The sequence below is a fragment of the Equus przewalskii genome, chromosome 27 (assembly GCF_037783145.1).
Source record: "Equus przewalskii isolate Varuska chromosome 27, EquPr2, whole genome shotgun sequence".
In the NCBI taxonomy this organism is placed as follows: Eukaryota; Metazoa; Chordata; class Mammalia; order Perissodactyla; family Equidae; genus Equus; species Equus przewalskii.
In genome coordinates this window covers 40,532,191-40,559,779 of record NC_091857.1, presented here as the reverse complement: position 1 = coordinate 40,559,779, position 27,589 = coordinate 40,532,191, and the positions used below count along the sequence as shown (strand labels likewise).

At 59.0% G+C, this 27,589-nt stretch overlaps 1 protein-coding gene across 4 annotated transcripts in view; it reads right to left on the bottom strand.

Moving 5' to 3' along the window:
* The window catches only part of COL18A1 (collagen type XVIII alpha 1 chain), a 110,707-nt gene that overhangs the window by 60,227 nt on the left and 22,891 nt on the right, over positions 1-27,589 (bottom strand). The gene's annotated exons all lie outside the window — the stretch shown is intronic.

Sequence of the window (27,589 nt, the reverse complement as noted above, 5' to 3'; positions counted from 1 at the left end):
GAAGAAACTGAGGCACGGGACCAGAGGCCTGGCTCCAGGTCACAGAGCCCAGAAGAGGCAGAGCCAGAACAGAATCCAGGCAGTCTGCACATGTGCACTCCCCCAACACGCTTACACAAACACCTGCTCATTCACACACTTGCACAAACTCACACTCACGTACCCACACTCACTCTCACTGCCACATATGACCACACACATGCACACACTCACACAACCACACACACACAATCATACACACTGTTTTCACCACCGCAGTCTACACTAGATCCCACGTGCTCTGCCCCCCAGGTGCCTCTCTGCCAAGTCCCCTCAGAACCCCGCCTTCTCCAGGCTGCGCTGGGGGCCTAGGCCCTCCCCCTCCCCAGGGCTGGGTTAGGCAGTGACGGCAGCCATGGTGAGACAGCCCTGAAAACGTGTCCCCAAGCGTCCACAGCTCAGGACACCGAGATGCGATCGATGGAGAGCCGTCTAAAGGGCAGGCCCGGCTGTTTGGGATCAGAACTCGTGTTTCAGGACAGCTGAACACCATGTGCCCTCTCAAAAGGGGGGGGCATCCCATATGCAAACATCTGTGTCTCGGCAAGCCCTCATTCCAACATTAGCCCCACAACACTCAGAATTCTTAGAAATGCCCAGAGCACAGTCTCTGCTTGAAAATTCACTGCCACTAATGCGATTTTATGCCTAAAAGTGACTCTGGGAAATCTAGGACAGAACTTCCCGAGGCCCTGCCTCCTGTCCTGGCACAGATCGGGGAGGGGGTGCTGGCTCACTGTGGCACAGCTCCTGACCCTCATCAGGCTGAGGCTGCCCCGTGGGCATCCCGATGGCCCTGGGCATTCGGTCGCTCTCTGAGGCCACTCGCCAACTGGGCGGGCCCTGCATTCCCTCTCTCAACCCACCTTCGCGGCAGAGCCAGGAGTGAGGAAGTGTGCCGGCAGAAGGGCCACAGCTGCCGCCATCGGGGGGCCACACTCTCGAGGAGGGCAGGTGGCAGCCCGCCATGCTGAGCACCCGCACCTCGATCTTCCCTCCACCTTCTACCCTGCTCCCTCCACCCCTCACCCACTACCCTCACCCGCCACCCTCACCTGCCACCCACGTCTTAACACTCCAGACCTCGCCCTTTCTGCCCACCTCTGCAAGGCCACCAGCACCTCAGGTATTTCTAGGACATCACATGTTCAACCTTCTCTGGAAAAGGCCAGCGCAGCCCTGCCACGTTCCACAGCTCGGCCCCAGAACTCAGCTCCTGCCAGGAAGCAACCTGCCAAGGTGCCACCACACAAGCCTCCGTGCACATGCGTGCACATGTATGCTCGCACGCACTGCAGTCTTTCACACACATGCATGCACAAGCATGCTCAGTCACACATGCATGCTCACTCACACACGCAAACTCATGTGCACGCACGTGTGCATGAGAGTATGCACACATCACATATTCACAAGCATGCATCTCACACATGCTTACATGCACTCATGCACATGCACACTCATTCATGCACATGCACTCATACACATGCACACACAAACTCAGTCTCCAACAGGCTCACACCACACACACTCACTCGCATGCTCACACACAGACCCTGCAGCTTTCAGAAAGGCTGCAGTGTGGACCAGGTTCCCCCAGCAACCTCTCCTCAGCAGGGTGTGGCTGCAACAGGCCCCCCTGCCCCACCCAGCTCCTCGGGGACGCTGCGGGGTCTGAACCTCAGGGCCCCAGACGGGAGCTCAGGGTCATTGCCATCAAGCCCTGTCCCACTCAGGCCCGTCAGGAGCTCCTTGTAAAGGGCCCTGCCCGGCTCACACCGCTGGAGTCTGTGCGTGCTGCCAAGGCTGGATAACCTTGCCTGAATCGCCCGTGGGGATGAAGGAGGGGACACGGGTATTGAAGGGAAACCACTTGAAATCGCTGAAACACCAGTGTCTTTGGGTAAGATGCTGCGTTTCTAAAGACACTTGATTCTCGAAGGCCCCGAGGCCAGAAGAGCCTCAGTGGTTCTTACGATCCAATCCGTTACAACTGCCAGCCAGCGCTGGGACCCTCCCGCGAGGGGAGCTGGTGGAACTCGGACCCCTGGCCGATGGCAGTGCCCAGATCTGCCCGCTCCACTCCAGGCTGGGCAGCCAGGAACCATCTGAGTTTACCTGGGCAGCTCCAGGCCGGGCCTCGGGGCAGGAAGAGCACAGTGTCAGGAGCTCCCCGGGCTCTGGGGTCAGGGGTCAGCCCCTCAACTTGGTGATGATGTGTCAGAAGTCAGGGGTGGGCTGGAGGCTGGCATTCGGGGCTCCTCCCCCATGGGCTCCAGCCCCACACCGACCAGAAGGGAGCCCCCAGAAGCAACTCCCAATGAAGGCAGCGCCGGCTTGGGGCAGGCGGGATGGCCCCCCGTCGTCCTTGAAGTGTCGCAGTGCCTGTGTCCCGCAGGTCCCGACCCTGAGGCCAACAGGGGAAAGCATCTCTCTCCAGCGCCCAAGCCTCCCGCGGTGGCTCAGTGCTTGGGAATCACCCAGGGCCCTGCGGGGGTAGACCCTCTAGCTCCATCCCGCTGAAGCCACAGCTGAAGCTCCCTGCACACGTGACCCCGTGTTGGGCCGGGTCCCTGGCAGGACCTGGGACAAGAAGCCGGCTCCTGTGGGGCCTGAGGCGGAAAGCCTCTGCCGGCCTGGGACCAGCGGCAGAGCCGTGCTCTGCCCCAGGCCCTCCAGCAGTGTGGCCAAAAGGGTCCCACGGGTCTGAGCGTCCATCTGGCCTTGGCGGACCCTGAGGGCACTGCCCCCCATGGAGTGGGCCACGCCTGGCCTCCCACGGCTTCGATGTCCCTGCATGGGCTCACCACTGCCGGCCGCCAGCCCGTTGGGCTCAGCACTCAGCTAAGAGGCCAGGGCAGGGTTGTTTCTGGGGAAGCTAGAGATGGCTGAGAAGACACCTGCGTTTGTCTGAGTTTTCAGAGTGGCCAGCTGGGGAATCCGCCTGACCATGAACACTGGTCCCGAGAACGGGGATGGCGCCTCCTTCCAGGAGGGCGTCCTCTGGGGCTCCCTTGGCAAGCTCTTGCTTGTGCAAGGGAGGCCGCAAATGCACGGGAGCAAGCCCACCCTTGGCCCACCAGCTCCCAGTTCAGGAAAGACAGGGATCCAGGAATTCCTGACAAGCTAGGAATTCACCAGATCAGTGGCCAAAAGCAGACAGCGCAATTTCTGCTCTGGTCTCCATCTGGCAAACTCTTACACATCCGTCAAGACCCCATCCCCTGTGCTCAATATTCTACGGCTCCCAGACAGGGCTCACTGCTCCTGGCTAGGATGCTGTCTTGGGGGCGACGCCCCGCTCCTCAACGGTGTGTTGGCTGTTGTTTTTATTAACCTGGTGCCCGTCTGTATCTAGATTTCCATCCCTGCTTCGTGAATTAAGGCAGATGTTCCTGTGTGGGTGGGTTCCTCCTCCCACCCTGCCCTTCCCCTGCCTGCAGAACTGTCTCTGATGACCGTCCAGACTCAGCTGGAGGCACACACTAGATTTCTGTCTGAAGCCTCTGGCACCAAATACACAAGTGCACTTGAAATCATAAAGAATTTGGACCTGAGTGGGAATATGTGCGAGGCCCCATGGGGAAGAAGGAGTGGCTGCCTCTTTCACAGGATTCCGAGACTACCTTTGGAACGAACCCATCAAACACCTGCATCTCGTAGGTGCCGGCTGCCCCCTAGCACAGCTCTGGGCAGATTCGCTCAGCCGGACTCTCTCGGCCTTCATCTCCCTGCACACGGGGGACCACCTGCTTCTGCCTGAAACGCCCTCTTCTCTGCTCCGTCCGTGACACACAGCAGCTCACAGCCCAGATCAGCCAATTCCCTTCACCCCTGTCTATTCACCCCCAGGGCTCTCCACGCTTATGCATGTGTGTGCATGTGTGTGTGCAGGTGTGCATGTGTGTTTGTGTACACACATGGACAATGTGTGTTTGTGCGTCCATATACGTGTGTGTGGCATCTGTGCCTGGACGTGTCTACTGGCTCCCATGCAGACAGTGGTCCGGGAATTCCTGGATGCCTGGGACACTCCAGGCCAGCACAGGAGTCCTGCCAGGCCGCGGCCGGATGCTCACCCCAGGGGTCGCACAACTACACCGCGGGCACCTGGGCGGGTGTTAGAACTGCACAGGGAAGGTACTGAGCGCCCACCCCGTCTGCAGGACTCTCGTTTTGAATGACGCCCCAAACCCACCACCTTCCAGTACTGTGAAGCCATCTTGCTCCCTCTGGCCGGGATGTTAGCGGGAGGGCATGAAGGCTGGGCTGTGCTCAGATACCACTCTCTGTCACACGCGCCGCCTTGGGCCTGCCTGAGGGCACCCGCCTCCTCACTCCTCCCCAGAGCAGACGCATCTGCTGCTGGCACAGGGGGTCCCCTCTGAGGTGGGATCCCTTCCTCCAAGCACCTGAGGCCATCCCCTCAGGGAAAAGCCACCACCCTGCACCCCACCCCACCTCTTCCAGAAGGTTCTGCCTCTTGCCCTGCCCACACCAGGGTTTGTTCCGTCTTGTTGGCCCGTCTGGTCTGGATTCCTGAATAATGTGGTCTTTTATTTTCATTTTCAAAGAAGCACAAAACACCCACGTGTGAACAGAGAACTTGCTCTGAGGAGGAGGCGAGCCTGTCTCAGGAGTGAAGCCCTCAGCTGTGGCCTTGGGGATGGCGCTCAGGGTGCCTGACTGTCAGAATGCTCTGCGGTAACCACGGACGCTGCCACTCGTGCTGAGGCCCCTCCCGGTGGCCCCAGGGCTGCTCACGCCGAGGCCCAAAGGTGGTGGGATAAGGGCATGGAGAGGCCACAGCAGCTGCCCGCGCCCCTTCCTGCACTCGGCCCGACCCCTCACACTGTCCCTACCCATGGACGCTCCCTGAGCCAGTGGTGTCCACAGAGACCCCTCCTCAGGTGGCCCTTGGGTCCTCTCTCCTGCTTGGGGACCAGAGACTATCTAAGGCCAGCCCTGGCAGGTGTCCCCAAGCCTCCGAGGAGCAGACCTGGGGACCCATGCCCCCAGCACCCACTGCTGGGACACGATCCCAGGGTGGCAGCCCATCAGCAGAGGTCTGTATGCTGTGGACACACTTCCAGCTCTTCCGAGAGGAAAACACGACTCTTCATCTGTGGTGCGGCTAGTTTATAACTGTCGGCAGTGGCTGAACGCTCTGCCTAAACTCTGCTTCTCCTGGTGACTTTCTCCAGCCACAACGATGAAAGACGCAGCTCTTGAGATGCCCGTTGAAGGCTCCGCTGGGGAGGGGCTGACGGGCAAGCTCTAAACGGGCCCTGGACGGTCGCTGCACCGGCCGGGCGCCTCCCAAGGCCTTCCCTTCCAGCCACTGCCCGGCCCTGGGGCCGTGCACTGGGAGGCCGGCAGCCGGGGCTACAGGTCAAGACCCACAGGCACGTCCCCTCCCTGGCTGGTGCTCAGTGACCAAGCAACCCCCTGACCCCACTGCCAAGCAAGAGCCGAGCATGCAAACCACAAGGCTCCAGGGACAGTGCGACCCCACCAGACTGCCCAGGCTCCCCTCTCACTCAGTCCTCGGGAGTGGTTTGAACCCATTTCCTCGTCCGTGGGGGGACAGCAGAGACGACCTCCCAGGATGCACAACCAGGCCTTCCTCAGCTCTCCCTCGACGCACCCCCTGGGCTGAGCCCCCACATTTTCGAGGCTGTGGTGTCCCGCTGCCTGGAGGGGAGAATGATCTCACTGCGCCCCCCCCCCCCCAATTCCTCCATGGGTTATCGACGGTGGACCCCGGGAATAGACGCCCAGGCGGCCCGGCACTCAGCAGGGGGCTGCTCCTACACCCCACCACTGCCCGAGAGTGACGGAGGCACAGGACACCCCGGACCTCCCCTGGGGGTCTGTGCAGCCCCCAGGGAATCCCCCCGGGAAGCCACCAGACAGACAGAGACCAGCTGCTGGGAAGGACGGTCACTGGAGGCAAAAAGTGGTCGAGAGCAGATTCTCGAGGCGTCCAGTGTCTCGGGGAAAAGGCGCCTTCCCGGCGCGGCCTGGTGGCCACTGTAACACCCCCACCTCCCGCCTCCTGATGGGCTGCCAGGGAGAGGACACGTGGCCATCTGTCCAGAGCGCTCACCAAAGGCCTGAATCCAAACATGAGCAAACAGCTGGACGAGTCAGACTGTGGGACATGTCACTGGACAGCTGGCCGGACTCTCCAGAAACCTCCCTGCTGGGAAAGACAGGGCGGGGGCAGGGGTGGGGGGCCATCCAAAGGAAGGAGGCTGAGGACTCATGACCATCGAGTTTTGACGGTTCCAGGCCAACAAGCAGAGACGAGAGACAGCTTGTAAGGGACAGGGTTGGGACACCGGAGGACACCGGAATGCGGTCTGCATGGCAGAGGACAGACTATCGTGGGTGTCCTTGCTTTGGAGAAGCATGCAGACGTGCTAGGGCAACGGGTCAGGAAGCTGCAGGTCACTTCACCACGGAAAAGTGGGTGTGGACCTGCGTGTGGATACCCGTGCACCTGCATGTGTGTGTACACGGTTATGTGTGTGGATGTGCTCGAACACGGAAGCTCTCACGAATGGGTATGCGTGTCCGTGGACACCGACGTGGACGGGAGAGGACAGCATGCCTGGGAAGACCGTGGCGGATGTTACCGAGTGCTGAATTGACGTGAAGGACGTATGTGAGCGAACCCTGCACCGTCCTTCGACTTTCCTGCAGGTTTGAGATGTCCTGAAAAGAAGAGTTGGTAGGAAAGCAGAGATTTCTTTCCAAGGTCCTCTTGGAACACTCCTCCACGAGCTTTATCTCCGGAAACGCAGGTGACTCAGTGGAGGGTGGCGAGAACTGCTTTCCAGGCACCGATCCACGTCCCCAGGGCCCGCGTGGGTGTTATTCCTGCCGAGCCTCCAAAACCCCCTGGCAGGTGGCCAAGCGGGGCGGGGAGAGGCACGTGGCCTCCCCGTCTTCCACTGACTGGAGGGCGCAGGGGAGGTGCCACGGCCAGCCCAGCGAGGGTCACCAATTTCTCCTAGTGGACGCTGTAACCGAAGCTCACTTCACACAAAACAGAAGACGTGAAGTGCTCTCTCAGACTAGAATTTTAGACTCCACGGAACCATCTGACATCCACCCGAAAGCAAAGCAGATATTTTTGCAGACTCTGAGAACTCCTTTAAGAACCAAGGGGTCCTCTCCTTTGTGCTTCTTTTTTAAGACTGTCTTGGCTATTCCGGGTGCCTGAAATTCCGTATGAATTTTAGGATCGGCTTGCCACTTCCCACAAAGGCATCAGCGGGCCCCTGGGAGGGGCGGGGGCTCTGTGTGTTGTCCTGGGGAGAGGTGCTGTCCTGACAACGCTACATCTCCTGATTCGTGAACACATGATGCTTTTCCATTTGTTTAGATCTTCCTTAATTTCTCTCCACATTGCTTTTTAGTTTTCAGAGTATAAATTTTACACTTCTTTTGTTAAATGTATTCCTAGGCATTTCATTCTTTTTGATGCTTTTCTAAATGGATTTTTACCCCTTTATTTCATTTTTGGTTGTTTATTGAAAGTTTGTAGAAATTCAATTGATGTTTTTTTATATTGGTCTTGTATCCTGCAACCTTGCTGAACTGACTTATTAGCTTTAATAGATCTTTGTGGATGCCTTGGGACTTTGTATACATAAGACCACATCCTCTGTGAACAGAGGTCAGTGTTGAGTAGAGGTGGTGAGAGGAGACGTCCTGTCTTGTTCTCAATCTTGGGGAATAGCCAGCCTTTCACCAGTAAGTACAACATTACATATGGGTTTTTAGGAGATGCCTTTTATCGGGTTGAGGACGTTCTCTTCTATTCCTAGTTTATTGAATGTTTTCACCACGAAAAGGTGTTGAATTTTGTCAAACGCCTTTTCTGTGTCTATTGAGATGATCCTGCGATTTTCATTTTTTATTCTATTGATATGATGTATTATATTAATTTTCAGACATTAAACCAACCTTGCATTCCTGGGACAAAACCTATTTGGTGAAGGGGCCGGCCTGGTGGCATAGCGGTTAAGTTCACACACTCTGCTTCAGCGGCCCAGGGTTCACCGGTTCGGATCCCAGGTGCAGACCTACACACCACTTGTCAGGCCATGCTGTGGTAGGTGTCCCACATACAAAAGTGGAGTAAATGGGCACGGATGTTAGCTCAGGGCCAGTCTTCCTCAGCAAACAAAGAGGAGGATTGGCAACAGATGTTAGCTCAGGGCTAACCTTCCTCAAAAAAGACAAAACAAACCCAAAACCCACTTGGTCATGGTGTATAATTATTTTTCTATATTGCTGGATTTAGTTTGCTAGTATTTTAAGGAATTTTGTGTCCATATTCATAAAAAATATTGGCCTGTAGTTTTCCTTTTTTTGTGATATCTGTCTGGTTTTGGTATCCAGTAATATTAGTCTCATAAAATGAATTGGGAAGTGTTCCCCTTCTTTTGGGTTTTTGAAAGAGTTGGTGAAGAACTGGTTTTAGTTCTTCCCTAAATTTTGGTAGAATTCAGCAGTGAAGCCTGGCTTTTCTTTGTGGGTAGTTTTTGGATACTAATTCGGTATCTTCATTTGTTATGGATCTATTCAAATTGTCTATTTCTTATTGAGTCCATTTCAGTCATTTGTGTCTTTCTAGGAATCTGTCCATTCCGTGTAAGTCGTCTGGCTTGTGGACCTACAATTGTTCATAGTATTGTGTCAGAACTCTGTGTAGGGTTGGGGCGAAGCTGGAGGACCCACACCCCAATTTCAAAACTTACCACAAAGACACAGTAACCAAGACAGTGCGGTGCTGGCACAAGGGCAGTCTATAGATCAGTGGAACAGAATCGAGGGTCCTGAAGTAAATTCATGCATCTGTGGTCAACCTGACTTTTGACAAGGATGCCAAAACCATTCGCTGGGGAAAGAACAGTCTTTCCAACCAATGGTGCCCAGACAACCGGACAGCCACAGGCAAAAGAAGGAAGTTGACCCTCACTTCACACCATATGTAAAACTAATATAAATGAATCAAAGACTTAAATGTAAGAGCTAAAACCATAAAATTCTTCAGAATAAATAATAGGAATAAAACATAGGAATAAATCTTCATGACCTTGAATTTGGCAAAGAATTCTCAGCTATGATACCAAAAGCCTGAGCAACAAGAGAAAAAATAGACAAATTGGACTTGATCATAACTGAAAACCCTTGTGCTTCAAAGGACACGATCAAGAAAGTGAAAAGACAACCCACAGAATGAAGAAAATATTTGTAAATCACATGTCAGATAAGAGACTTGTATCTAGAATATACAGAGAACTCCTACAACCCAACAATAACAAGACAAATAATCCAATTAAAAAGTGGGCAAAGAATCTGAACAGACATTTTGCCAAGGAAAATATACAAATGGGCAACAAGTACGTGGAAGGATGCTCAAATCAGTCCTCAGGAAAACACAAGTGAAAACCACAATGAGACACACTTCACACCCACTGGGATGGCCGGAATTAAAAAGTCAGATAACGGCAAGTGACGGCCAGAACACAGAGAAACCGGAAGCCTCACCCACTGCTGGAAGGAGTGTCAAATGGTGCCGCCATTTGGAAAACAGCCTGGCAGCTCCTCAAATGATTAAACATAGCTCCTAGGTCCCAGAAATCCACTCTAGATGTGCACTCAAGAGAAACGGACACAGGTCCACACAAACACTTGTGCACGAATGTTGACAGCAGCAAGACTGACAACCGCCAACAGGAGGAAACAAGAAAACTGTCTGTCAGCTGCTGAATGGATAAACAAAAGGGGGTCCACCATATAAGGGAACATTCTGCAGCCATGAAAAGGAAGGAAGTTCTGACACACGCTGCAACATGGACAGACCTGAAAACATTATGCTAAGTGATGAGTAAAGCAGGTCACAAAAGGCCACATACTGTGTGACTCCACCTACAGAAAATATCCAGAATAGGGAAATTCCTAGAAAGTAGGTGGGTGGCTGTTTAGGGCTGAGGGACGGGGGATGGAGGTGGGCAGAGACGATAAAGAGTCTCCTTTTGAAGTGATGACAGTGTCCTGAAATTGACCGTGATGATGGTTGCACATATCTTTGAATAAAAGACCACTGACTCGTACACTAAAGTCAGTGAATTGCACGGCATGTAAATTATATCTCAATAAAGCTGCTTAAAAAAAGAACTGCGGGGACCACGTCATACTTTTCACATACTGAATACTGCCTAATTTGCATTTGTTTGTTTGTTAGTATGATTTTTTTCATACATTTGACGAAAGTATTTCTTTCCTTTATAAATTCCTATGCATTTTTACTCACTTTTCTAAAGCAGTATTTACCATTTTTTTAAAACTAGGGACAACGGCAGTGGGTCATCTTTGTCGCATACTCCATGTCCTAGTGAAGTAACCCTCACAGCCATCCTCCCACCATGCCCGTCACAGTCAGGGAACCCGGAGCTCAGGGAAGGAGGTGGGCCGGCCCTGAAGCGGGGACGGGGCAGCGAGGACCCTCCTGGGCCGAGCCCCACACTTCACCACGTCCCTGTGTGTTCATTCCTCACCTCGTGGGGACACGTTCTCCTTTGTTCATTTGACAAATATGCACTGAGCTCCCACTGCGTGCGCAGCCCTGGGCTGGGCACTGAAGATGCATCAGCCCCGAGAAGGAAAAACCCACCACAAAGTGGACACGAAGGAGCTAAACCAGGAGGGGGAGAGCAGAGGACACACGGGGGACGGGGACGGCCGAGGCCAGGACGTGGGACAGAGAGGCAGCGCCCCTCAGAAGACGATGGAAACCAGCAACGCCCCCCCACAAGGAAGCAGGTTTCCCACAGACAGACACCGAATTCTTGTGTGGTGACGCGGTGTCCCTCCAGGAAGGGCCAGACACCCGCTGGGCCACCCAGGAGGGGGACAAGCAGTCCCTGCTGGCCGGCGGGGAGGAAGGTGCCCTTTCTAGGAGTCTGAGGGTCAGCCAGCGCCCGTGTGCCAGGGGCCCTGTTCACAGATCCTTCTCCAGGCGCGGAGTCCTGTCCAGTCTGTGAACAGACCGCACGTCGGGCCACACGGGGCTGGCAGTTCAAAGGGAGGCCCCTGACCAGGAAACCAGCGTCTGGCTAGTGTTTTCACAGAGCGTCACGTCGCTGTGCATCCTTCAGCGACGTGGAGAGAAGTGGCCCCCCCAATGTGGAGTCATCCCACAGCCCCAAATACAGGCCCAGGACAGCCTGGCCCCTGCCCGTCCAGAGCCCACAAGAACACGGCGGAAGGAGGCGAGGTGCGGCTGGTGCTCCCCACCAGGCAGGGCCCCCACTGCCTCCGAGTGGGCTCCCAGGGCTGCGGGGGCGACAGGAGGTCAGCCGTGGCGCCACGGGGCCTCTGAAGCTGTGTGCGGTCAATTAGTTTTTACGGGTTTGGCAGTTGCTCATTAACTGGGTTTCTAATGGGAGGCCGAGGGCCAGCTCCAGTGGCCGGGTTCCCACGGGGCGGGGGCGGGGGATCGGCCGACCTGCTGACCTCACCTGGGACGGCTGCGCTCCAGTCTGGCTGGGGGACGGGTCAAGCATGTCCTAAGTGCCGACACCCTGAATCCGCCAACACCCCCTCAGTCCCCACCATGACCTCAGCCCTGTGCCTGGTCAGGGCCACATGGCTGACGAGGGCAGGCTGGATGGGGGGCCCCAGACCCCACTCCTGACCACGAACACCAGGCCGGCAGCACCTGAGTCTGCTCCTCGCCCCGATCTCCAGCCGCACAGCAAGTTTCTGGAAATAGCAGTTAAAGGGCGAGGAACCTTGGGGCGCAGAGGTGGTCACCCTGCACATGATGGGTGTTTCCTTCATGGACACAGAGTGAGGGGACCCACAGCCCACGGGGTCTGCAAACCCACCGTGGACACTGACCCGGGCAGACGGAGGCCCCTCGAGCTCCTTGGGATCGGGGGACGGGGCCACCCTGCAGGCGCCACACTCCGGGGCTCGAGAGGCGGCAGGAGCTCAGCGGCCCCGTGGCTGCCGCTCCCCTTCTTAGTTCGCATCCGCCTGAGTCATCCGGGCACCGGGACTTCCCCGGTGGCAGGACCCTCACTGTCTCACAGGGAAGAGGACACAGTCTGCAGGGTGGGAGCCCCGGCCCGGGATCTGACGCCGCCTGCCGCCACGCGAAGGGCCCGGGCTGCTCGCCTGCAGGAAGCCGGACACCAACACTCCCCGATGACAGGGATCCCAACGCCACAGAGGGGGCACTGGGCAGGTGGCGGGGTGTCCTCCGTGGGCGAGTGTGACATTAACGATGCAGAGCGGGGCTATGGGCTTTGTCATCATTCTCGCCATATTTGTTTTAACAGTTATAAAAACCAAACGCACTGATAATTAAAAATAAAGGAGAAAAAGAGCAAGATGCAGGAGCTGAGGAGGCCAGGGGTCAGGATTCCCATGTGCCCCGTGCCGGGGTGGCGGTGGGCAGCGTCCACTGGCGTCCAGATCCAGGGCTGCGGCCCCAAAGTGGCCAGGTGGGACCGGCCCACATGAGGGCAGCTGAACCCCCGGGATCCCGAGGACAGGGGTGAGCGAGCCTCTCTGGGACGGCTCCTGTGTTCAGACACGACCAGAACCAGCTTGCCTGGATCCTGGGGGACCATCTGTGTCCTTCCTGCACTGCTGGTCGCCGGGCAGCATGACCCACAGGCTGATGGAGCACATGCACGTGCACGGCACACCACAGGGGCCGGGGCTCCCGGGGGGGCGGGGGAGAGACAGCGTCAGAGGCAGTGCAGGGGGTTGAATGGTGGCCCTCACAGATTTACCTAACGCCCCACAGCACCTGTGAACGTGACCCTATTAGGAAAAAGGGTCTTTGTAGATGCAATCAGTTAAGGGTCTCGAGATGAGCGGGCCTAAACCCAGGAAGAGACAGAAGAGGAGGAGACACAGCCGCAGGGAGACGGGCCCGTTAGGACGGAGCAGGGACCGGAGAGATGCAGCCACGAGCCAGGGACACTTGGGCCACGGGGCCTGGAGGAGGCGGGAGGGACCCTCCCCAGAGCTGGAGGGGGGCAGGCCCTGCGACTCCTGGGTCTCAGACTCAGGCCTCCAGAGCTGGAGACCAGGGGTTTCTGCAGCCTTAGGCCCCGTGTGTGGTGATTCTCAACAGCAGCCCAGGAGACTCACCAACTGCTAAGGACAGGTGGGTGCAGTCCAGGGGGGCGAGCGGCAGAGCCTCACGGCTTTCCTGAGCACTCAAGGCCACTGACCCCACACCCAGCCCAGCCAGCAGTGCTGGCACCCTTACCTGCAGTGGAAGCAGCCCCTGGCAGGGGACTGGGCGTACTGGGAACATAACCATCTGTGCAAGGCTGAAGCCGGAGTGGAGCAGAGCAAAGGCCCTGTGGTCACCAACGCCTGCCCCAGCCCCTCCAGAGGCCAGCCCGAGGAGCACACCACACTTGAATGAAAGCCTACAGGTGGGCAGGGGAGTGGGCCACAGTCTCGTCACAGCCGCCCCACGCAGTCCAACCAGGCCCCTTGGTGAAGCTCTGGCACCACGGTGGCCTCCATGGGGAGGCAGCCTCCCATCACTGTCGACTCGAACCACAAGAACGTGACCTCTCCTCCACAGACCTCGGCCAGCAGGGGCTGGTGGTCCCAGCCCAGCTGTAGCTGCCCACTCTGCTGCCCAGATGCCCCTTCCCATGCCCTCCGCACCCTGGCAGCCGGCAGCCATCCCGGGCTTCATCCCGGCCCCTGCTCCCACGTCCCCGCTGGGCTCCTCCCTCCGCCCAGCATCCTGCACTGACCTTCGTGTCCCAAGGCCTTTCACTCTTCTCAGTCCTTCTTCTCTACTTATTCACCATCTTTACTCAAATAAGCCGAGGTTTTCTGGTTTGGGAAATCAAGAGACACTGAGAATCCCACTCAGGTCCCAGGGAAGATTCCCGTTCACAGCCGGCGCTTTAACAAAACGTAACGATGTGTTTCCTCAGCTCTAGCCTCTTGCTCTTCACTGTCACACGTTTGTCCCTAAGTGGAGCCAGACTGGGGCTGTCGGGCCTGAGTCCCAGCGCCAAGCCTGGCTTTCTCACCTGTGCCCCCTCGAACGCCCACCTCTGGGCTTCTATTTCCAGGAGAAAAATGTCCCGTTTCCTTAAAAGGATGGAGCAACTGCAGGAAACACAGCTCTCAGGGAAGATCGGCCCCCATCCCACCCCGAAGCAGCCTGGGGGGCCTTTCTCAGCCAGGGCCTGGGGGCTGCCTGGACCCGGAACCCCCTCGGCTACCCCACCCCCAGGAAGACGAGCCGTCTGCGTCTCACACGGGCCCCTTGTGGGATATGCGGGGGGCTCTGCCCTCCCACCCCCAGGGCAGACCCACTCAACACACCAGGAAGCCCTGCCCAGGACACACAGGGGACCACAGACCACCTCCTGCTGGCACCGCCTCCCCCTGAGAAAAACAAAACCTATTCTGTTCCACCTAATAAACCAGGCAGGTGGCAAGGAGGGAGACGTGTTCAAGGGGCCCACAGGGGCGAGCGGCATTCGATGGCACACCCCCGGCCCCCAGCCATGTGCTGGAAAATGACAATGCCCGGCTTCCGAGGCCGACCGGGTGCTGAGGGTCGGGGCTGATTCTTTCCTGATTGTGATGCTGGGAGGTGGGCTCCAGCCAGGACGGCCCTTCAACCCCCAGGGCCTGGCCTGGAGGGCAGGAAGGTGCCCCGTGGTCTCCACCCTGGGCACAGGGAGGCACCCACCGCAACCTGGGAGAACAGCCCCATGGCGTCCGCTCACCCCACCCAGTTACCGCTGGAGAAGGGCCGCCCCGTGCCCAGCTCGGCCCACTCCCACCTTCTAAGCACAGAGTGCTCTGACACCACCCCAGCCCGGCCCACCAAGCATTCTGTCTCCCGGGTCTGGGATACAGTCCAGCCTCAGGATTTTGGAAAGCTCCCAGGTGATTCCTACGGGCAGGTGGGTGTGAAATAAAGTCACACAGACCCTGGTGGTTTCCAGGCCACGTGGAACAGACCCCGGGCTCCTGGAGGAAGCAGTCAGCCCTGGTCCTGAGCCTGGGGAGCCCACTCTGCCCCTTGCACGGGCCACACAGTGGGCTTGTAGCTCCCGATTTCCCCCCAGAGAGCAAGGGGCCCCACCCAGGGCCACCCACTCAGGGCCTCTCCATGGCTGAGAGGCCAAGGGGGACTCGTAGCCCCCGGTGGCTGGCATCCAGATCCTTCGCCAAACCCCCATGGGATGGCATGTGCTTGGAGAATGCAATCAATTCCACCCAGCATCTGGGGAATGTAATTAGGAGGGTGAGTTGGTGCCAGAACAGCCAGGAAACAGACAGCTGTGGTTCGGGCCATGCGGCTCCTTCTCCTCCTCCGGAGAGGCCCAGAAAACCGGGGACGGCCAGCTGCCAGCACCCCCCATGTGTCCCCACTTCTGCCTTCTCACGCCTGCTGGCAACGGGGAAGGAACAGGGCTGGCTGGCCCACAGGTCCTGTTTCCCGCACAGGCAGCCACCAGACACACCTCAGTCTACACTGCTCCAGTTCTCGCTCCCGGCTGAACACAGCACTGGAGGCCCTAACTCAATGCTCAGCCTTGAACCAGCGCCAGGGGTCGGGGGTGACACGGACGCAGGGTCCTTCCCACGCCAGGCTCTGCACTTGGCCTGAGGGTCGCCCGCAGATGAGGCTGCCCCGCAAACCGCCAGCCACACTCTCCGCACCTGCCCAAAACTGCCCCAAGGCCAGTAACCCGAGGAAAACTGCGCTCTGGATGCCGACGGGTTTGCAAACCCTGCGGCCGCCCCGTGCGGAGAAGATGCCCTGGTCACGCCGGGGACGACGGGCTGCCGTGCGGGGACTGACCGCCAGGGGGAGCCACAGACCCAAGGATTCTGGGCCAGCACAGAATGCCCAACCGGGGGCTGAACCCAAAGTTCACCTTGTCTTCACTTTGTGGGACTTTTAAAAATTATAGCGTACATATTGTAACACAAAGGCCTAGGAAGTAAAAGCAGACAGCCCTCCATCCACAGCCCAGGGACCCGTCCGTTTCTCTTCCTCTGCCCGCACGCAGGCAGGGGGAACCAGAGGAGAACTCCAGCTGCGCTCCCTCCATCACTGGAAGCTCCTGACACCCAGGGCTCCAGGCAGGCCGACCCGGGGCGACCGTGTGCATCAGAAACACCAGCTCAGGCCCATTTCCAGGTCCATCCCTGCTGCCCGGTGGGTCTTGTCTGGTTTGGTGGCTCTAAATGATGCTGAACTCAGGTCCTGACAGGTGGGTGGTTCTGTGTGTGGAGCACAGACTTCTAAAGACCGGATCACCAGGTCACAGCGAGGAAGACCCCAGAATTTAAGGAACAGAGAGGCTCCAGTCCCTTCTGAGGAGAATGCGTGATCCACGTGCCCACCACGGTCACGGGCGCAGCTCCTCACACTGCCAACAGGATGGTAGGAAGGCGAATCTGGTTTCCTCCGTGGGATGAACATGTTTTGCATGTGGGATGGACATGGATCTTTGGGGCCAGAGGGCAGATGGTGGTGGGCAGAATAACGCCCACCAGGACGTCCACATCCCACTCCCTGGGGCCCGGGAATAGTTTGTGTTAACAAAGGGGAATGAAGGTGCAGGTGGAATTAAGGTTGCTAATCAGCTGAGCTGAAAGATCCTGGATTATCGGAATGGGCCGAACGCACTCACAAGGGTCCTTAACTGGGAAGAAGGAGGCAGGAGAGCGGGAACCAGAGAGATGGCATCTCAAAGACTGAACTGGTCACTGCTGGCTGTGAAGATGGGAGAGGGACCATGAGCCAAGCAATGTGGTGCCTCTAGACAGGAAACGGACTCTCTCCTGGAGCCTCCAGAAAGAATCAGCCCTTGACACCGAGATTTTAGCCCATTTCAGACTTCCAAACACAGAACTGTAAGAGAATAAATCTGTGTAGTTTTAAGACACTAAGTTTGCAGTCACTTTACAGCAGCCCCGGGACACTGCCTGCCTGCCTGCTCCGGGGCGGGGCCCTTTGCACACGACCACTGGCACCGTGCCTCCTCGCTCACGGGTCCCTTCTCTGTCCTGGCTCTGCTCCTGGGGGCCCCTCCCGAAGCGCCCTTTGTCATCAGGGGCACATGCTTTCTTCTGTCATCCGCTTTGCAAATACTTTCTTCTGGTTTGTCCTCCTCATCTTTCTTCTGTGCTTACTTTTCATTTTCAGGCAGTGGCCCTTCCATCCTTTCCTCCCTCCCATCTTCTGAGGGTCCTGTCATGTTTCAGTGCCCTCACTGTGAGGCCTCGGGATATCCCTGAAATGACAGCCTCATGATTTCAGTTTCCTTCTTAACCTCTGGACCTTTAGGCCACCGCTTCTCAAACTGCAGGCCCCTAATCTACTGTGGCAAATACTTTCGTAAAATGCGATAAAAACATCACGGTGATGCCCTGCTGCTGTAAACGTTTCTACACAGGTGCTGTCACTCTGCACTCACCTCAACACAGACCCGGGACGGCTCCCGTGCGCTCCCAGGAGCACTGGCCAGCCGTCTGGACTCTGTTTTTACGTCACATGTGGGGGCATCTGAATCTCTTTTCTTCCAGCTGCATGGACACACCTGCTAGAGCCATTTCATATGCAAACCACTCTCTCCACGAGAATAACAAGGCTACTTTATCCACGTAATGCACGTTACTGCAGCTAGGGTGGGCCCGGCGCCCAGCAGTCCTGAGCAGGCAGTAAACATCCAGGAGTGACCAGGGTTCATCGGAAAGCCAACTGCAAACCAGGCCTCGGTCAGGCTCAAACCCAAGGGCCTCCCCACTTCCTGGGGTAAGCTGCCCCTCTAACCAGACCACCAGCCCTGCAGACAAGCCCAAGGCCGGGGTGTGGCTCGCTGGATGGGGGTAGGGGCAGCCTGCTGAGGCCGCAGAGAAGCAGGACAAAGAGGGAGAAGTCAACGGAAAGGACAAGGGTGGGCGAGCTGTAAGCCCACCCTCTGCACTGCACCCAGTGTCCACGGGCTCTGGAGCCCCTACCCGGGGTGTGAGTGTGCAAGAAGGAGTGTGCATGTGTGAGCACGTTCGAGAATGAGTGTGGGGGGTGACCATGTGACTGTGACACACTCTCCACCTCCAGAACTCAGGCAATCGAATGAGCCCAAACCTGGGAGGGGACAGTGCCTCCCCCGGCTGGAGCACAGGGCTGGACACGCGGGGTCACTCCATCAGTCCTGATGGCCCCTCCTGTCTGCAGCCTGGCAGCGAGCTCCGTCCTGGCCTCAGTCCAGCCGGTGTCCAACAACGGTGACCTTCTGGCCTAATTAAAAGTCCTTCTGGATCCAGATAAAGCTGGAAATGGATATTCCATCAAGCTTTAAAATCACAAGAAACGCGGTCTGCAGGAAGTTATACAAGTGAACATCAATTCATCCGGAGACGGGTTTGTTTTCCTGGGGCACCAGCCAGCCCCTCTTCACAACGCGCTCCTGGCTCACGCAGGCCATTCCCCCCTGAGCTCGGCTGGACGGCATCCAGGAAGGAGGGTGGCCTCCAGGCCACATCCATCAGGAGGTGACAGTGCACCTGTGCTCCCCCGTCTACCCCTCCTGACGGGCCGCTTCTCAAAGGATGTCCCACCTGCATGGCCCAAGACCACCTGTTCTCATGGGGATCCCCCAGGCCAATGTTCCACGGGGACGCCAGGAAGGCATGAGCACACCATCAGTGGTGTTTTAGATGAATTTCCTTTGAAAATGTTCTTTCTCAGAGACGGTGTTGTCTACAAGGGCCCCAAATCATCCTGGCTCCGTAGAGCGAGCCCCAGAAGAGGAGCCGGAGGCCCCAACACATCCCATCCAGGCCCCGCCCAGACCCGCACCTGCTGCTCTCCTGTGAAGGGTGGGGGGCTGGGTACTGACGGCTTCCCACCTGCCAGCCACACCAGGAGGGGCTCCCCAGCTTATGGAGGGAAGTACGTCCCCCTCCTGATGAAGAGTCACACGCCCGCGCGAGGGAGCCCCAAGGGGGCAGGGGGGGACCAGGGTCATCATGACGTCCCATGGTGCCCCAAGGCCAGAAGTGGCCCCTTCACCCCATGGGATCCCCCTCGGTGGTGTCAGCCCTCCATCTGCTCCCACGTGCAAGCTCACACCTCTGCTGCCGGCCCCCGACCTGGGCCCCTGCCCACCCCACCAGCTCACAGCACCCCTGCAGCCCCGCTGAGGTCCTCCCCGAGCCCGCCAGCCTGTCCCTGCCTGAGCCACCCACTGAGACCCACCTTCCCCGCCGGACCCTTGGGGCCAGCTGGGGCTCCCTCTGCCAGAACGGGAGCAGTGGCCTCCAGCACCCACCAGCGACGGGGCTGCCCTTCCAGATGGCTCTGTGGCCACAGCTGAGTGCCGGAAGCCGGAGAGTCATTCAAACTGCTGGTCCTCAGCACTCAGCCCGAACACCTCGCCATGGACCAAACCACTCCCTCTGGGGAGGCCGGAGGCAGGGGCACTGCTGAGCCTGCAGACAGGGGTCGTGTGGCAGGGATGCGCCCTCAGCCCCTGGACACAGGGGCACCAAGGAGTGAGTTCATCACCTTCCCCTCCGCCTGCCCAGAACCCTCACCTGCACTGGCAGGCCTGCCTGCGGGCTGCCCTCCACCCGGGGTGTGCACGAGCTCCTCCCCACCTCATGCCGTGGGGGAAGGGGACGGAGGCTGAAGCGACAGAAAGCAGGGCAGCTGGTGCTCCAGAGACAAACCCACAGAGCATGTCCCTCCTGAGAACCATGGGGAGCAGACACTCCCTCCCTGACGTCCTCCCCACCCCGAGGAGGGTTTGCCCAGCTGGGCTCTCCTCACACTGTAGCCTGTCTGTGTAACATGAACAGCGACGCAGCAAAGCTTCCAACTGTCTAGAATGGCCCGTTCAAAGGCCCTGGGGTTGTGCCATACCCAGAGCAAGCCCGGTGCCACCCAGCGGAGATGAGCTGGGCGTCTGCAGGAAGCCGGGGTGGGCTCCGGGGGCTGAACGCCACCCCCACGCCGGACCCCCGGCCAGGAGGAGTTGGCGCCCCCACCTCTTCCAGCTGCCAGCCTGGCCCTGAGACATCCAGACCACCTGTGCTGACACACCCTCACCAGGTGAGAATGAAGCTGAAGGCACAAGGTCCGAGCTGCAAATTCGGTCTCCTGCTGTCCTGGTTTCTTCTCCACGTTGATTTTAAACGTGTTGTGACAGCCCTTCTTGGAGGCGGTAAACATCTGAAGTTCACCTGGACTGAGGCACGGGGTCCAGGGCTGCCTCGAGTTCCCCCAGGTGATCGAGGAAACCAGGCATGTCTGCAGCAAGGGCCAACAGAGGGACAAATCCTCTGACTGGGACGGCAACCTCGGCCTGGCGCAGACGGGAAAACGGCCGGTTACCCAGCTGGGGTCAGTGGTCTCAGGGGCTCCCACGCCTGTCCCGGCACAGGGCACCCCGCCTCTTGCTCCCCGAGGCCCGGTGTCAAAGGGCAGAAACGCTGCTGTCCCTCGTCCTCCGAGGGCTCCACTGTCACCTCGCCCCACCCCTCGAAGCCACGTCCCCTGGGCTTCTAGAGCACGCGCCCGTGGGACTGGGCATCCCTGAGAAGCTCCCCCATGTCACTTGGCTCCTGTCCCCCAGCTAAACGCACCCCAGCACCACTGCGCCATCCTCACGGCGCCTGGTGTGCCCGGTGACTAGTGAGCCCATTTGCAGGAGACAAAAGCTGAGGCATAGAGAAGACACAGGACTCACTGAAGTCACACAGCCGGCCGGAGAGGTGCTGGTGGTCGGCGTAAAGAAAACAATGAGAGGGGCCGGCCCAGTGGCACAGTGGTTAAGTGCACATGTTCCGCTTCGGCGGCCCAGGGTTCACCGGTTCGAATCCCGGGTGTGGACATGGCACTGCTTGGCAAGCCATGCTGTGGTAGGCGTCCCACATATAAAGTGGAGGAAGATGGGCATGGATGTGAGCTCAGGGCCAGTCTTCCTCAAAAAAAAAAAAAGAAAAGAAAAGAAAACAACCAGCGACAGGACGAGGACTCATGACCCCCATGGCTCCAGACGCAGCCGACACGGTTCCTTAAAGGGCTACCCTGGACCTGCTCCTGCAGACGGCGCCTGCCATAAGGACAAACCCGGACAGAGGCCACGAAGGCCGCGGTGGACGGGCCTCGCACAGGCCCTGGAGGAGGCCTGTTTGATGGAGCCGAATCCAGCTTCCTGGCCTCTGGGACCCTCCCGCCTCCCAGGAGGGGCCTCGGCCCCAGGAAGCGCAGGTGGCCTCCATCCCTCCGCAGAACAGGGACAGCCCCCTCCACGCACACGCCACGACCTAGTGTCTGAAAGTCTGTCAAGAATGTACCTAGAAAAATGAGGATTTTTTAAAAAAATTTTTAAAGATTGCACGAAATGTTCCGTGCCATCTTCCAAACTTCCCACAGACATCTGAACCAACTCGACATGTTTCTCTGTCCTTGTTCTTCTATAAGACTCATAAGGTCAAAAGAAATTAAACATTAAAGAGAGTCTGTGACCTCTTTCAAAATGAAACCACTGTAATTATTTTCTTTGGCTAAACTATTCTGTCAAGTTTCAAAGAGGATTAACATCTGTGCAAGCTGCTGTTTCTCTAGAACCTATTTGGAGTTTTCTCATACAGTCGTTACGGGAAGAGGGGACAGGGCGCCCTACTGGAGGCATTTCTTGGGGTCAACTTAACGGTGCTTTTGACCTAACGCTGCAAGTCCGGTGGGCGGCCAAGGGGTCATCCCGACTCGCGCAGTCCTTTGTTTCTGACCACGGGGCGGTGAGCGAGCTTCGGGGAGGAGGAGCCCAGACTGCTCCCTTCCCAGGAGGCACCTCAGCAGGCCCCAAGTCACGTCTTCACAGCACAGAGCCCACAGGGGCGAGAGAAGGGGACCCCACCCTGGGTGACCTGCTCCGGAGCTGTGCGCCGTGTGTGGCGGGGGACGCGCAGGAGCATCGAGACGCCCGGGTGCAGCAGAACCTCAGGGGACTGCCTCTGGAGAGCCCACCCTGAATGGGGGCCCACTGCTCGGCCCTCGGGGCAGGCTGGTCCTGGCCAAGCTCACAAGAGGTGCCTTTGGGGGGTCCCTCCCCCACCCATGGTGTCCTCCCAGGGACCCAGCCTCAGAATGGCCTGCCCCGCCCCCGGGTCTCCACGCCCTATAGGCTGCCCACCCAGCCCGAGGCCGTGCCCTCAGCCAGGGCCAGAAGCAGAAGAGACACCTGCCCAAGGGTGGGCATCTGCTCCACTGAAACCTGACAGCAACTTGATTGGAACAAGTGCCTGAGGACAGGAAGCATGGGGTCCCTGGGGGCCTTCTGCAGCCGCCTCCCACCATGGACCTGCACCATCAGGGGGCATCGCTCGGGGAGGCCCTCAGAACCCCCCTTCCTCCAAGGTCCACCTCTGCCCATGCCAACCCCGGGCCCAGCCGGCTCCCTGGTCCTTACCGGCCGGCCCCTGCATTAGTCTTGGGCCTGTGTCCAAAACTGTCTCAAGTAACAGACATTGAAAGCCACAGAGAGCCAGGTTGGGGGGGGGGCATCTCTGGGGGCCTCGGGGACAATTCTGTAGGGTCTGGAAATGTATCCAGCACAGCTACTGGGGCCTCAAGAATGTCACCATCTTCTGGGGCGCTGGGAACCCCCATCAGAATGAGTCCTCCTTCCCTGTGCCATCAGGGCCTGGCTTCCGCCCCCGGGGCCCCTGTGGCTGCTGTGTGGGGTGAGTCCTGCCCTCCGCCTCTCCAGAGCTCTGAGCAGTGGGAGGCGGGTTCACACAGCCCCCACCCCATGCTTGCATACAGCAGGCGTTGAGTGGAGGCCTCTGCAGATGCGGCCCTGCTGCCCTAGGACCCCAGCGAGCTGGGCAGGACCCGCTCTGCTCTGTCTCCGGCCCCTCGCAGCCTTGCCTGACAGCCCAGATAAGCCGCTATGAATGGAATGTGACCTCCTCCTGGGATGTCAGCCCCCAGCCTTGCAAACAAATCACCTGGAAGACAAATGACCAGGCGCCTGCTGGACGGAACCAGCCCGTGGGTTACAGACAGCGGGCTGCACGGCCCCCCACATTCCTGTACATTCCTTCAGATCCCCACCTCAGTCCCCGTGCTGCCCGCCAACCCGCCAACCCACCATGTGGGATGACCGAGCCAGCGGAGCCTCGTGACCCCAGCTTCCCGGGCCGGCCTAGCCCCTGCTGACGGCCTGCTTGGTGGAAGCGCTGGGGCCAGGGCATCTTCCGGCAGCCTGCCTGCCGTGCAAGGCCTCTCCGTGTGGTCTTTGCCTAGAAATAAAAGCAAATTCACCCAAAGAACCACAAGACCTGAGGCCAAGACGAGCCCTCTCTGCATTCTTGGGCTTCCAGCGACTTAGGCAGCCACCCACGTCCTCCAGCCGCCTTTGTAACAGGACCCAGGGTCACCAAGCGTGACCCCGAGCCCGCCCTGGAGGACCCAGCCCCTCCTCTGGGCAGAAGCCCAGGGCGCGCCCCCTGGAATCCTCTCCCAGGCACCCAGGCAGGTGGCTGAGGTCATGGGGTGGCGGGGGGCTCTCATCCCACCACGGTAATGGGTTCATGCCACCTGCCCTGGAGGAGGGCCAAGTGATGAGAGCTAGGGAGGGACCTAATACCTGCTGGGAACTTCAGCTTGGACCCACCGTGGAGAGTCCTGGTCCACGTCAGGCCACAGCCAGGACCCCGGGGCCACAACCCTGCTCAGTCGACACGATGCCCCCGGTCCCCAGTGTGGAGCGATGGGCCCTTCTGCGGGACCAGCGAGGGTGGGCATCAGGGCGGGTCAGAGGCAGCAGCCCAGGGAGCCAGGCCCAGGGCTGGAAGCAGGAAGGGGTCACACAGCAGCCGTCACCCAGCTCACAAAGGAGCTGAGACAGCGGCCGAGAGATGCTGAGGAGGAGGAAACAGACACAGTGAGAGGAAGACACATCCAGCATCCATCTGGTGTACAGAAGGACCACCGACTCGACTTGACGGCCATCGACGGTCACGGCACCGAAAGACTCATGGCCCGAGAGGCACGTGCTGCAGATCCATCTGTCTGTTGCCTGCTCCAGGGTGCGGATGCTCCGTCATCTCTGGGTCCTGGGTGCCTGCTCATAGCTCGCTCATCTGTTCAGAACTTCAAACTGGAAGAAGATGCCTCCAGCCCCATTATGGGACCATGGAGAGGAGAAAAGAGGAGCTCTGGGAACTGGGCCTTCTCAGGATGCAGTTCTGACCAGTGGAGCCTGCACTGCTGCACACAGTAGGTGGACACACGAATGGACAAGTGAGCGCGTGGATGAACACAGGCCTGAGCATCGGGGCCAGCGTGCCGGAGAGTGCCCAGCTAACACGCTCTGCCCTCCTCTGGCGCACGCGCCTGCCTTCCTTGCAGCGACCGTGTTCCTACCAGCCCCCGGCCACCTTTGCTGAGCTCTGTGATGCTGAGTCAGAGAGAACCGCGTCTCTGCGTCCTCCCCTCCCTGTGCCCTGGCCTTCGGTCTTCGGAGAGGCCACGGCCTGGACACGCTTCCACACGGGGCACAGAGGAGGACTCGTAGATACGGCCCGGGACAGCTGTCAAAGGAGGTCAGTCTCTAGTCCAGAGACGTCCCAGTTACATAAAAGATGTTTCAAAAGTTAAAGAACCTGCAATAGAATATTGTGCAGCCATAACCAGGAACGAGGCACCAACACACGACAATGTGGGTGAAGCCGGACAATGTAAGGCTCAGTGAGAGAAGCCAGACACAGAGGACAAACGCTGTGGGATTCCATTTGCATGAGCCCCGGAAAGGCACCTCCCCAGAAAGGAGGCAGACCGGTGCAGCCAGGCCCCGGAGGGTCTGCTCACGGGCATGGGGTTTCATGATGAGAACCTTCTGGAACTAGACAGTGTGATGGTTGTATAGCACTGTGAATGTTCTAAACGTCATCCAACTGTTCACTTTAAAGTGGCTAATTTTATCCCATGTGAATTCTACCCCAAAAATAAAGTTAAGGAATTCAACTGTTACCCAGCTGACAGAGGAGAAAGCATACGACACACACGGACACCAGCCACCTCGCGTCCCGGAGTCTCCAGAACTCCAGTCCCAGTCCCCGGCTGTGCTGGGTGAGTCACTGCCTGCACTGGACCGTCGGCTCAGCCCATCATGGGAGGCCTCACCGTCACACAGCACGTTTAAGGCGCAAGGCCTTGCTTGCTCCGAGAGCGCCCGTGCCCACACCCCGCACAGCGCAATGAGATGCGCCCTCAAAGGTGCTCATGGAGGGAGAGTAGGGGGCAGTCAGGAGGGCTGCACTGGGGTGGTGTGAGCACCTCAGATCGTCTGGTCCTCCGGCTCCCGGGACGATGCCAGGAAGCAGCCATCGCCACGGAGCAGCTGGAGCTACAAGAGGCCCCAGGGCAGTGAGTCACTGCGTGTTAGTCAGACCTGAGCTCAGTGCCCAGGTGCCAGCCCGCATTCCTGGGGCCTCAGCTCCTGGCCTCGCCTCCTCTCTGCTTGTTCCATGGGCCCCGCACACCCAGCCACGGGCCCAGCGCTCCCGAGCTGACTGACAACAGGTCAGGGTGAGCTGTGCTGGGCGACAGAAATCAGAATCCAGAGCCTGTGGGACTCAGGACGATGGCCAGCTGGGACCCCACCATCCAGCAATGGGGCTGACACAACCACCGCAAATCAAGAGGGCAAAAGGGACGTGGTCAGCAGTGGGTCACTTGGCCCGACCTCGAGCAGAGGCGCCGGCAGTGAAGCAGGCCTCCTGGGGCCCCCCACCCCCCCGGCCTCGGATGGCCGTGTCCCAGCACGCAGGCAAGCGAGTGAGGTCACCGCTGCAGTGCACGACGGGCAAGAGGGGGCCTGCCCAGGAGGGGCGGGGCCTGCTCAGGAGAGGCGGCGCCCGGCCCACGGGTTTGGCACCCTCACCAGGCAGCATCTCGGCCAGCGCCCAGGCGGGGTCTGGTGTCTGGGCGGCCACAGGAGGCAGGGCTGTCTGTGATCGAGGGGGAACCCACACCTGCCTCCTGGGGTCCATGCCCAGAAGTGAGTGGGGGCGAGGGGCAGGGAGGGGGCCAGGGCCTCTCCGGGAACATTGTGCACACGTGGGAAAGAGAGAGATGGCACAGGAGGGGACACAACACTTTGATGTAAAAGCTCTGGTGGGAGGGAGGCTGACAGGGAGGAAGCAGCAGAGTGATGAGCAGCAGCTCGGCCGGTCCAGCTCGGGGCCATCCCACGGTCACACCAAGTCCAGGCGTCTCGGTCGACGGGGCCCCTTATAGATGCTCCAAAGAAGGCTCAACACACACGCACGCAGTCATGGAAAGAGATTACCATGGCGTTAGGACAGTCTCTTCCTTCAGGACCCGCATCGGGGGTGTGACGCCCACGTGCCCTGGAGGATGTCAGCTCAGACCCCGGCACTCCCTCTGACATGCTCAGCCCTGATGCAGACCCTCGGACAGCTCCTTCCACACTGGGCCCGTGAGCGCGTCCACTGGGGTCCTCCCACCTCCCAGCCAGCGGCGGCTCTGGGACCACCAGGGAAGAAAGCGATGAACCCAGTGAGTCCACAGCCAAACCCTAAATCCAGGGACGCCCGAGTCATCAACAAAGGATGCTGCCTCCGGGTCCGGTGGGCGGACGGAGTCCAGCAAATGAAGGCAGGGATGCACCTGCACGGCGCACACCAGGAGCCAGGAGCCCCGCGGCTGCCTCAGACGCAGCCCCACTTCAGGCTCAGAGCTCAGCTCAAAACTTCCAAAATTCCAGCAGGGAAAACGCTGGGCCCTGTGCACAGTAGGTGCTCAGAAAAGGAGGACAAGACACAGGAGGAAGCCCAGCCCTCCCAGGCGAGCTCCCCACCTTCTCAAGATGACGATCTCCATCGTCAGGGACCCCACAGACTGCCAGGCGCAGACACTTCAGCTAGGACACTCCTGCCCTAAGGGCCTGGGGTGACCCCAGGCTTGAGCCCCCACACCCCCTTGCCGGCCACCATGGGCACTCAGGCTCCAAGGCTGGCCTCCCAGGTGGGGACAGAGGACATGCCACCACGTCCTCAAAGCCATGAAGCCTCAGTGCTCCTGTGCTTCTCCAGCAAGCACTTGTGGTTCACAGGGTGCAGCCACCACCCTCGCCCTTCCCGGGGCACCTGCAGGCTCCTCTGGGGTCCAGGCGGGTATAAACGGAAGCCACTCATGGTCCCCAGGCTGCTCTTTCTGATGTGGTCCCCAGGCCGGCCCCGCGCAGGCCTGCAGAGCCTGGCTCTCCCTGGTTTGCTTGGGCAGGAGGGGACCCCAAGCCCCCCGGGCCCTCGCACGCCCTCCAGAGCGGCCAGTGGGCACAAGGGGAAGCGTTCCTGCTCCCCAGTCTCAGGGATCACAGACGCCCCTCCGTGGTCCCTGTTCCCTGGCATCCCAGAGTCATCACAGCCTCAACCACGTGTGGACTGGCCCACAGCCCGGCCAGAAGCTCGC